This window comes from Hippoglossus stenolepis, chromosome 7 (genome assembly GCF_022539355.2).
Source record: "Hippoglossus stenolepis isolate QCI-W04-F060 chromosome 7, HSTE1.2, whole genome shotgun sequence".
NCBI classification, from domain to species: Eukaryota; Metazoa; Chordata; class Actinopteri; order Pleuronectiformes; family Pleuronectidae; genus Hippoglossus; species Hippoglossus stenolepis.
Genome location: NC_061489.1, coordinates 8,774,300 through 8,786,926, shown reverse-complemented (window position 1 = coordinate 8,786,926; position 12,627 = coordinate 8,774,300).

Genomic DNA, 12,627 nt, shown 5'->3' with positions numbered 1-12,627 from the left:
GTAGATGTGATTAAAGCTACAGGCATCGATTGGATCTCCGTTACAAGGCACAGAGCTCCGGGATTTTCTGCAGAATAACAGAATCACTCTATTCAATTTCATGATTTTCCACTGTGACAATGTGAGATGATTTCATTTGCGTTAAACATTTGCAAAGAGGTTCTATTGAGATGAAGACAAAAATTGTGATCAGACACTTTTGTTGGTCATTTCCATTCAATCTGAGGATGGCTCAATTATATAAATTATTAAGTTCGGTAATGACTTGGTTTAAATTAAAAGCTACGAGTCAAGTGTAACTTTCTCATTTATTATTCAGTGGAGCGCGTCGTCCTTGCTTAAAGGCTCGAAGAGGCTTTTTAATCTGTGTATGGGAGACATACATCTGTCTCTGCTCCAGTCAGTCAATAAGAGGTGAAGTCAGTCCAAATGGCGTTCATGTGTCTTTTACGTGTCCTAGGTTGTTTTTCCATCTTACCCGAGTGCACGCTCATTATTCATGCGTGCTTATTGAGACTACGGAGAAAGAGGTGCTACGGTTATTAGGGGGGAAACTGTTGAAGAGGTGAGAGACTGGCACTCCGAGCTGAAGACACTTTTTCTTTCATGTTAGCAGCTGTCCGAGTCCAAAATGGCCAATTACCATCATTTCTCTGCTGTTGGTGGTATTGTTAGTGAGACAGTAAGAGAGAGAGAGAGAGAGAGAGAGAGAGAGAGAGAGAGAGAGAGAGAGAGAGAGAGAGAGAGAGAGAGAGAGAGAGAGGGAGAGGGAGAGCTGCGGAGGGAACCAAGAGCAGATGAGGTACGGGCAGCTGAAATAAGTCGGAAAATAAAACCCTATTTCCAAAGCGTGGAAAATGGAAATCAGACAACATCCACCATGACAGAAGGTGAATTCATCATCTGCAAAAGGAAATAGATTCAATTAGATGGGTCCCTCTGGTGTGTACATATATAGAGATTGTTTTTATGGTAATGATTGTAATTGCAATGTCCTTTCACATTGATTATGCAGTGTAAATAAGCAGAGAAACGCATTGTGACAATAAATGCAACATATGTAGGCATAAACAGCAACCCACAACCACATGTATATACAGTATGTAGCTACACATACTGTATGGAAAGAAAAAAAGAAAGAAAGAAAGAAAGAAAGAAAGAAAGAAAGAAAGAAAGAAAGAAAGAAAATACATTGTCTGCATATTCAAGTCTGTATATATGTGCGCATGTGTTATTATTATCGAGAGTGAGATGAAGATGGAGTTTTCCCCAGAGACTCCTCCACTGATGTGTTTCTCAGTGTCTCAGTCTGATCTTTGCCAGGAGGTAAATGCTGTTAGAGCTTGAAAGATTCCGTGCGAATTATTTCTTATGGGACATATATGATATTCACTTACAAACAGCATGATGTTTTTATCACATTTTCCTCACAGTCTAAAAAGCTAATCAATCAGATACGATCAAAGTCACGTACGGCGAATGCTTAGAAGGCAAATATCACTGGATTATTTCCCAACTCCTCCGATCTTTCGGCCAGCGAACACGGCGACAGCAGCTTCCACCACAGGCAAGGTCTGAGTGAAGGAGCATTTCTCAGTTTAGGTTAGATGAAGGGTTGCCTGGTGTCTTTTCATCAGGATTTATAATGCAGTGCACAGTATTACATGTGGGTGGCTTAGGTTGCTACTGAAAAGGAATATAGAGTCTGTTTTCTGACCTTTCATTCGACTGGCTAGACCTCACCAACAAACTGACATCAATATGTCTGACAGGAGGGAAAAGAGAGAAACACGGCGTTCGAGCGACAGAGTATGATTGGGGAGTTAAAGCAAACAGTGGCAGAGGGGTTTGAAAACACCTGTATGGGAGAGCGATGGTGTCGGACTAAGGACAAGGTTGTGCAGACGTGAATGATAATATTACAGTAAAAAAAAAAAATTAATGATAGCAGATGAAACGTTCTTTTTTTGAGACCCTGTTCGTTCTCATTCCAGGTCCTCGTTTTCATCTGATTAATTCTAGCGTGGCTCGGCCCGGTCTGTGATGATAACAATGAGGGTTGCATGTCTCACTGCCTCCATCTGTCCCACTAGAACATGTCTGGGAACGCAACATCACCAGAACACCAGAACGGTTAATCTGCCTTATTTACTTGTCCCCAATATGGCTGCTTCATCACACACGCCGTTTGTCCTCCAGGATAAATATTTCCCCAGCGTCCGTGCGCACTAAATGTTGATTTATCCTCGGCCTGTTAAACCGGCCAATCTGCATATGGCGTGTTTGTGTTTTGTGGGGATGCGTCCACTGTGACAACATATACTATAATTATCATCTAAGGGTGACAGCAGAGCTGGACACCCAGCGGGTGTGTGTGTGTGTGGGTGTGTGTGTGAACTGAGATGTCACTTTGCCCTGCGCATTGACAAGACGTATCATCTCGTGTGGGGCTGATTTAATAGGAGAACAATTTAATGTTGTCTGATTTCATTGTAATGAACAAGATCTCATCTCGTTTTACCCTCCTCAAAGTGAGAGGAATAAAGGCGGGAAGTCGGAGAGCAAGAGGGAATAAGAAAGAGATGAAGATCTGGTTCGTCGTCTAACTATTTATGTTGCTGAAACAAAGAGAATTTGGAGCAGGCCATTTAACTTAATGCTCTCTCTTCTTTGCTAATGGTCTAAAGATAATTAGTAATACTAATCAAAACACTTGTGCCTCCTCTTCCCCGGTGTGTCATCTTCCCTCAGGGCCATAGTAAACTGTCTATTGCTATGAAGGGCGCTCACTTGTTCCTTTTATGTTTCCACTGGATAGACACGAGAACAATCAAATGCATTCCCCATCTGCCCTGTTTATTGCCGCGGCCTAATATCTCAGATTTGTTATTTTTGTTTCAGTCACCAAGCAACACGTAAAGACTCTGAAATCACCAACGCGTTTTCCTTATTAAGAAAATATATCAACCTATCTTAACTGGGTAGATGCAAATTGGTTTAAACCAAGTATCTGGCATTAGCAGGAGAGCGAGTATTATAGTGATTTTTTCTCACTGGCTCTATAGTTCAGCTCAGCACTAAGACAGTCAATTAATTAATTGATTGACCAATTAACAGAGAACTAATGGCACTCAGTTTCCCATCATATACCAGCATACCACTGTCAACGCCCAACAGTCCCTTTGAATTCATCCAGCTGCACCAAAGCTCACACACTCATAGATATCAGCCCCCTAAATGTCCCTGATTTTTGTCATCAACATTTTTGAATTGTATAAAAAAAACGCCATATCTCACAATGTTAATGAAAACATGGATCCACCCCCTGATCCAGATACACACCAACATTTAATTGGTTCCTCCCTGAGCCATAATGCATCCTCTCACCAAGTTTCATGGTAATCTGTTCAGTTGTTTTGGGGTAATCTTGCTTACAAAAAACAAACAAACAGGGTTGTCGGAGGGAATTATTTTCTTATTCGCACAAAAGTTATTAAATAATTATTAGCTTGTCTGTAGTTCATATTATTTTTTTTATTATTTTCAAACAAGTCCACCATGATATCTTTTGGCTAAACTACAAAGAAAGACATCAAAACAACCGATCCTCACGTTATTATGATATCAAGTGACAAATCATCACATTTGAATTTCTGAAATCAAATAACCTGCGACATGTCTTCTTGATAAAAGACTTGCTGTCTCGCTGTTTATATATTTTATGTTAAAGGTTCAGTGTGTAGAATTTAGTGACATCTAGTGGACATCTTCCAAACATTGAAAGAGAACCTGTGGTAGCCTTCAGTTGTCATAAAAACTCAAAAGGTCCAGTTTGGACGACTGTAACGTTTTTTTTCAATATATAAAGGGCTCATTCTAGGGTAAAGGAAACAACAACTCGTACAGTTTAGATTATTACACATTAGTGAAAACATCACTAGGATTATTTTAGATTTAATTTCTGCCAATAGATTCCTTTCACCTAAATCTTACACACTAGACCTCTAATTGATTTACAAAACAATGTTTCAGCTGAATTTGTAAACCCGTTTTTAATTATTAGTCAGACAAAATAACTCCTTTTGAAGACGTTAATTTGTGCTCTCGGGGTTCTGCATTTTCTTTTTTGGGACAATTTATGGGTTGAACAAATTTCTATTAAAAACTCAAAGAATAAAAATATAAAGCCATGACGACCACTCAAAACACAGTGCAGTTTTGCCATTCACACACACACACACATTCAAACAGTGCATCTATGTGCCGCACTTTCTCTGTTACACATCACACACACTGTTGGCATAGTCATCAAGGTTTTGCCAATTTGGGGTTCAGCGTCTTTGCCAATGGACACTTTGGCAAACGGCAAGGAAAAGCCAGGAATTGAACCAACGAACTTCTTGTTAATTGACAACCACCTGAGCCACAGCGGGTGTGGTGCATTGAGTGAAACATCAGCATGGTAAAATGCTCACAGATGAGAAACGGCATTATTACAATAGTGTGTAAAGGCAGATTAATAACCAACAGCTGAATTATGAGCCTCAAACATGTAAGTACATGCAAAGGAGAGGAAGCAGAAGAAGAAAACAGTATCTGGTGTCTGTGTAGGATTTTATCTGTATTCTACCTTTACTCACTTTAATTGTCGCCTGTCCTGGATTATAGATCAATTATTTTGTCCTTAGAGCTGAGAGCATTGAGTGGAATCTGGTGGTGAAAAGAGCCATTTTACACATCTTTGATTGAACAAAGTCAAAGTATTTTCATTTTAGAGATCTGAACCAAGTGGAAATTGTGGAATCCAAGTATATTTTCACAACAGGAGACTCTAATGGGGTGTCAGCAGGGCTTGTAGTTTACTGGGCTGTGCATTTAGACTTTACTTCTTGTTCCTAAGAACACACATTTTCCTGAGTGCACCTGGATGTAAGATGAAGCTCATGCAGCGAGACAACCTGCAAATCCAGAATACTTCTCTTTCTCTTCACCATGTGTTTCGGATGGGAACTAGCACCTGTGTAGTTATAGCTGCACTGTCAGAATGGAGTCATGTTAAGTTCACTGTACTGTCTTAGTTTGGTAGCATAGTGAGGCACAAATCAATGTTGTTGTTTTTTTATTTTGTCCTTCCAATGCTATTATTGCAGATGTTTTGTCAAGGAAATATTGAATATTATTATTAAAGTAAAATAAGTTAAATACAAATTATACTGGCCAAGAATGGTCTGTCTGTTTCACCCAGTTTTTGTTGCGTACACTGCTTCTGAGATCATGTCATATGTTATATCGGTTATTTAGATCTTGCATCTATGAAACTTTAAACAGTTTTTCAAATATTTCAAAACTAAATTGATCATTTTGTCTTTATTTGCGCAACACGGTGGTACAGTGGATAGGGCCACAAGAGGGTTCCTAGTTCGAATCTGGATTTGGGAATTTGAGTTTTCTCCGCTTCCTCCCACAGTCCAAAGACATGCAGACTCTAAACTGATAGGTGTGAATGGTTGTTTGTCTGTGTATGTCGGCCCTGTGATGGACAAGTGACCTGTCCGGGGTGTCCCTCACCTCTCGTCCAATGTCAGCTCGGACTGACTCCATTACATTACATTACATTTAGCTGACGCTTTTATCCAAGTCACTACTTACAATAAGTGCATTCAACCATGAGGGTACAATTTCTTCAAGAAAGCCAAACCACAAAGTGCTATAAGTAAGTGCCATTTAAGTGCTACTAAATTGTTAGTTTAAACTTTTATTCAAGGTATAGTCGGACCCACCACGACCCCTAAATAAAGGTCTAGATTGATTGGTGGGTGATGAATCAAGTTTCTATGTGCAATGTGAAAGGTATCATGTAGTGACAAACGCTACTAGCTCATTGTTCTGGTTTTCAGGGCACATATTACCATATTCCATCGTATTTATATTCAACCGTATTCAGCAGACCTTCCATTAAACACTCCAGCTCTGATACTCTACATTTTGTCTCTGACAGTGTTAACAACTACCTGGTGCAAAATGTTAAAACAGATACAATAACAATAATGTGAATGAAAGGACTGTGTGGTCAGTGGTGGTCATGCCAGTGCACATAGGAGCAAGTCATTTTTAGCAGCAGCGGGAGCAGCAGTTGCAGTCACATCAGTGTTGTGTTTTTTTTCCAAGTGTGGGTATTGACACGGCTCCAAAGAATTAATTTACCTCACTAGAGAAATACATTATTATTCATGAGTCACCTTTGCAGCAAAAATCACTGATCATCCAAAAAGCTGTTGAGGGCTAAGCCAGGATCAAAACACAACAAGACAGTGAGGGTGGCTGTGACTCGCGATCCCTGGAGAGAAAGCAACCTTGATGGGTTTCAGACACTGCTGGTGTCTGACAGGGTTGTTTGGTCTCTCCCTGGTGCCCTTATTCATGAGGCTTCTTCAAAAAGCAAGGATCAAACTACCCCGGTGCACCTCGTGCTTGATGGCAGAAAATTATATCTAAATAAAATATGAAAACCGAGTGAGCTTGAAAGTTTTTTTTTGTTGGCTGTTCATTGTCAGAAATGTGCACAGTATGTGACAACTGAAGAGGCACCATTTGTGCATTTGAAATCCAAAGGGGGAGAAATTGCTAATTTGAAATCTCATGCATATTCAGATACTAGGTAGGGCAACCTCACTCTTGAAGATGTTTCAGGATGTTCTCATCTGTGCACGAACCCAAGGAGAGGGTTCATGTGTTTCTTCCTTTTTAACATGTGCTTTTGGCAACTGATGATCCCCCCCACAGCCAACTCAGCTGTGGTATGTGTGTTGGAACTGGTGCTTGATAAGAAAAATGGTCTTAAATAATGAAAAAGATATTATTCCTCATTTAGTTTGTCATCTAAACTCTTCAGCACGAGAGAGGATAGGGCACCCCTGCAGCTGCTGTGATTATGTGCAATATGCACGCATCGTTTGTGTGTGTTTGTGTGTGTGTAATCCAGCCGCACGTGTTTGCGTGCCCACATTTGTATGTGTGGGTGTGTGTCCCTCTGAGACAGGATTACGTGTAGATAGAGTTTTCAGAGTCGAACTGTTCTCTCAGAGAAAGAGACCCCTGACTCTCTGAGAGATCGGAGAAGCAGGGCTCCGAGTGCAGAGCCCCGCTCCTCTCAGCAACATTACAGTAAATACTGTGGGACCTCTGGATACAATGCTGTACTCTCAGGGCTGTGTTTCTCATATTTAATTCAGCCCGGATCTTCTCTTTCTCCAAGTGGTGAATCTGTTAATGGAGAAATACAAAGAGAGATGCTACCTTTTGCCTCCATCGCTCCCCAATCACTGTAGGTGTCAGGCTTCAAAACACTGCCGAAACAAACATGCCCTGTGGAGCATGTGAGGGATGAGCAGAGAGGGTGTGGAGAATGTCCCCGTCATTATTCGAGGCCAGAAAACAACAATGCTCACCCTCCTTGTTTGTGTTTTTCATCACCACAATGTCCGTGGGAGAGTGGAGGAACACTTTTTTTTTCCTCCTTCTGCGCACCGAGCAAAATTGCAGAGACAAGCAGACATTACCTTGCAAAGTCAAGACCCAACATTTGCAATGCGTATTGACATATTGATTTTCCTTGGCAGCTATTGGCAGATGGAGTAAGGAGGATGGGCCGCGTGTGCGCGTCCGCAGGAGCTCGGTGAGATCCAGGCAACATTATGCACACCAAGAGAATGAGGCTTAGCATATATTGAGTGTTTATGCTGCAGAATAGAAAGTGTGGAGCACCTTTGCTTAAACTCACCGACTGTTAAATTGGGCTTAACTAAAAATCCCTCTTACACAAACAGAGAGTGATCCCGGGCTCCTTTTTTTTGACGTAAAATCTTTCTCGGGTGTGTACGTTTTTTTTTGTTGTATTAATGGATTTCTGTGCTTTACATGAAAATACACAGATGGATGTGTATATGAAAAAGATCAAGACGGAGAGGGAGTACGGCCAATAGATGGGGGATAATTTGTTGAAAGAGGTGATCTGGAGGAGAGCGAAGGATATCAATTGTTTGTCTTCTTAAGGGCAGGGCACACATGGGGGACAGAGCTGGAGTGTATGTGGATTAGAGCGAGTCTCTGTCCTGAATATATAACCAACGCAAGCTCTCCTCGTCTCTCCTCCACTGTTCCCCTCTCCTCCTCTCTCATCTCCTATTGTCTCCTCTTCTCTTGTCTCCTTTCATCTCCTCTCCTCTCCTCCCGCACAATATGTTAATTACAGGTGTTGTGAGGGTGTGAAATATTAACGCCCATAAAGTGTTCTTCCTGGACACCCCTCAGATGTGAACAGATAACGAGGATAACACAATGCAAGTATGTAGCTTGTGCAGTTTGCTCTTGTTTCTCGCCTGATGTAAAATGGGTCAAAAGTAGACATCATGGTTTGGGGATGCATTTTTTATGGCTTGGTTATGAGCAGGGATGGAGAAAACTAGTGTGAGTCAAAATATATTTTGATAGAAGATGTAAAATTCTGCACACATCAGCATATCAAAAATAGAGCCGCACAATAAAGTTACCGTTCCTCTCAAACAAAATTAAACACCGTATCTTATTTTCGAAAAATAGAACAAAATTTCACACAAGATATCAAACAGAATAAATGATCAAACAGCAAAAAGATATTTAATGCACAAGTACTCATTCGTGTGGCAGCAGTAATTGCTCCCTCAGCTGATAAAGTCTATTGTTATGCTTAGTAGCATGTATCCAGTTTTTTTCCCGTCACTATTTATTCTGTCTTTTTGTAGCGACACAGATCATACAGTCTCTTAAACACCTTAAGTGTTTCTGTGCCATGCATTTTAATCTGCTCGGCGCTCTTTGCTTTGCAGGCAATTAAGAGCTTAACGCGGTAAATCATTGCTTTGTGTGTGCAGAGCAGTTAGATGCCATGAGCAATAAGGAACATGGCCAATCATGTCATATCATCCTCTATGAGTTCTTTTTTCTCCCTTGCACAAAGTCCAACAACGAAAATTAATGCACGGGTTCCACAGTAAAACAAGGGATAAGTAGCCCGTTGCCACCCACTCGCTGACCTCACGCTGATAAAAGTCAGAGCGAATGATTGTGTTTGATTTGCAGTTCGGAGAACGCTGCTTAGGCGAGTGATACAAGCAATGATGACGCATGTAGCTGCACACGGGGTTACACTCTGTCCAAATGGTGTCACCCAGGCTGCTAATCGAATGCACCCTGTAAAAAAAAAACAGTTTTAGGGATGATATGATTTGCTAAATATTGAAACATGACTTTTTTCACCCCAGCACCATCAAATACAAATTGCAAAAACATACTGCATTATACATGTCCAATATATTTAATGCAGTAGTTCAGCGTTTCGGGAAATATGTCTATTTGCCCAAAGTGAGACAAGAAGATTGATATGCCTCTCATGTGTGCCTGCTAATGTGAGGCTAAGCTTAGCATAAAGATTGAAAATGGGAGAAACTTAAATCCATCCACCAGCACTTCTAAAGCTGACTAATTAACAACTTATGTCTCATTTACTACCTCCGCCAAGGAGGTTATGTTTTCAACCCTGTCTGTTAGTTTGTAAGCGAGATTACACAAAAGCAACTAAAATGATTTCTATGAAACTTCAGTCGGCAAAGAACATATTAAAGTTTGGCGCTGATCCAGATCAGGGGGGAGCTCAAGGGATATTTTTCACTGTCAGTAACATGGTGAGTTAGGGAGTTGTTGTTTTTTGCTTTTTCACCATTTTCTCAGAGAGTCATTGATGGACCTTGAATGTGTAACATTTGGTGCAGCTTGATTGAATTTAAAAGGACTGTTGGGCCTCGGTGGAGGTATGCACAATTTATTCTGTTTCCAGTCATTATCATGAGCTAAGCTAACAGGCTGCATTTTAACTTTTTTAAATATATATTTTTATTTTATTGTTTTTAATGTGACATTTTTATTGCTTTATTATTGTTCTTTTATCAGTTTTCTTTTATTGCATTGTCGAGTACGATCTGTTTTTTTAATGATTTGCTGTCTTTGCGCGGATATTTTATTTTATGAAACACCTTGTGTCTATGGTTTTTAAAAGGTGCTAGAGAAAGTTTATTATTATTATTTATCTTTACCAGGAAGATGACTAAGTGGTATTGAACTTGTCAAACAAACACTTATTTTTGTTTAAAAAAAAGCATTTTTTGCAACTTTGTTTTCTAAACATGTCAAACTGTTACTTTAAGGCTGGAATCATTTCAGCATTGTTCTTAACACTCCCGCTCCACAGTGGGAACCACATTTCCTTATGCATGTAAGAGGACCACAGCACCGTGGCTCCATTTGAACCCTCAGCTCTACAGTACTCGTGTCCCTGTCACAGAACATGCCATGTATTTAAGCAGCGATGTGGCAGGTCGAACATTCTCAGACACACACACACACACACGCACACACGCACGCGCGCACACGCACACACACACACACACACACACACACACACACACTCGCACACACACACACACACACCACACACACACACACACACACTATCTAAATGCCTTCCTCATCCCTTCTGTGGAAACACACACGTATTTGGTTGCACACAGCGAGACGAGCTGAGAGACTCAAACCAACACATGCGCTCGTAACACATTGCCGTTGTGTTTCAGTTGATGCTGCAGGGCTGACGGTAAGACACAGCTTACCCCCAACTGAGCAGGCATGACTTAGCCTGAGTTTTACAACCAGCGTTATTGATTTACTCATTATCTTCTTCACAGGCGATCCCCCTGTAGGGGATCAAAGGCCACCAGTCCGTTCTCTTTCTTTTCTCTTCCCTTATATCCTGAATGGATACAAACTAAAGGGTAATTTCACCAAATCATGAAAGAAAAAAAACATATTTTCCCACTGACACCTGTTGTATGCAGGTTTAAATATAAAACCTCTTTTAAGCCAAATTTAGCAGCTATATGTGTGTATTTTAAATGCACGTAAACCCACTTAAATAAGATAATGGGCTCATTTCTCCTTGCCAGTAGAGGAGTTTGCCTTTCTGTTTTTTTCCCCCCCAACGGTGAGTCATGTTTGATTTCACGAATGCGCCGAATACTGAGAAGCTGTCACACCTCGCGGTCCTGCCAGTTTTGCATTTTGCACAATACGAGTAAAATAATCAATGTTGCATTGTTTCCCAAGATGTGAAAAACAATAAATACACAAGCGATCATGATTATTAACGGGAAAATGTCCGGATGTTCGATGCACATGATGACGGTGTGAAGAGGATACAAAGAAGAAGAAATGAGTACGTTCACCCAGGTGTCATGTTTCCATCACTGCTGATCAGAGCCTGAGCCGAGAAAACCCTGTGTCTACTGCCGAGTCATTTGACCCGGGAGGGATTGAAACCTTTGCAGACAAAAGCCAGAGGTTAATGGGTTTTTAGAACAGTTTAGAGGGGACTTCAGAACTTAATAACACCTACTAGGGCAGCATTTATTACATTTTAGATGTATATACAGTTTTGTACATGAAAATTGAACTATGTTTTGCAGAGATCTTTGATAGATGGCTGAATGTCTAATCTGCTTCACTGTGGAGAATGAAGTAGTTAAGTCGATGAGCCTCAGTTGTCCTTACTTAAGTTTCAGTTTCTCATGTTTTTTTGTTTTTTTTATTGAAGTACAACAGGAGCATCTCAGTATTATACCAAATTGCAAGGGGGCACTGGCGTAGTTGAAATCTGATTGGCCCCTGAGGTGCCACTGTCATGTCAGTAGTATTTTGTTTTCATTACTGTAACCAAAACAATACAAAACATAAATATGTCAGTTTGTCAAATTTGTATTTTCACACAGTGTGCTTGATCAAGGAACAATTTTGAACATCTATACAATGCTGTGTGGCTTTGCTCAAAGCTATAGAGCCAATAGTAAACAAGTAATGACTTAAATGTGCTACTTAGTGAATAAAGAACTGTGCATGGGCCCCTCTGTGTAAACTGTGGTCCCTTTAGGGCCCATGATTTACAAAATTGATCCGCCACTGACAAGAAGTCATGTCAAGAAGAAGTTATTATTCTCTTAAGAACTGAAACTCCTAATCGAATGCACAACTAATGAACAACATTATAGCTATCAAATAATGTACGAGTCACAACTTCCCTCACATATTATTTCATATCTTGATCATATGGGGAATACTCTAAGAGCTCTAGACAAGCTACTAAATGGATCTTATGGGGATGTTAGTTTTTATTCTTCTCTATTTAAATCAGCTATATTCAGTTTTGTTCCAAACTTCAAAATGTTTTCGGAACTGTTGAAAAATCCTTTTCATTCATCCATCCATTATCTATGTGGCTTCTCCTTTGAGGGTCGAGGGGGGGAGCTGGAGCCGATCCCAGCTGATCGGGAGAGAGGCAGGGTGCACTCTCCACAGCGTCACAGGGACAACATACAGGGACAACAACTCAAACAGGAACCTTCTTGCTGTGAGGCAACAATGCTAATCACTGCACCCCCGTGCCATCCTCTCTGTTCAGTTTTAAGACTTACGGCCTGTTTAGGAGTTGTTCTGGAGCTTGAGTGGACATCACCACGGCTGCATCATGAAATTGAGCTTGTCCAA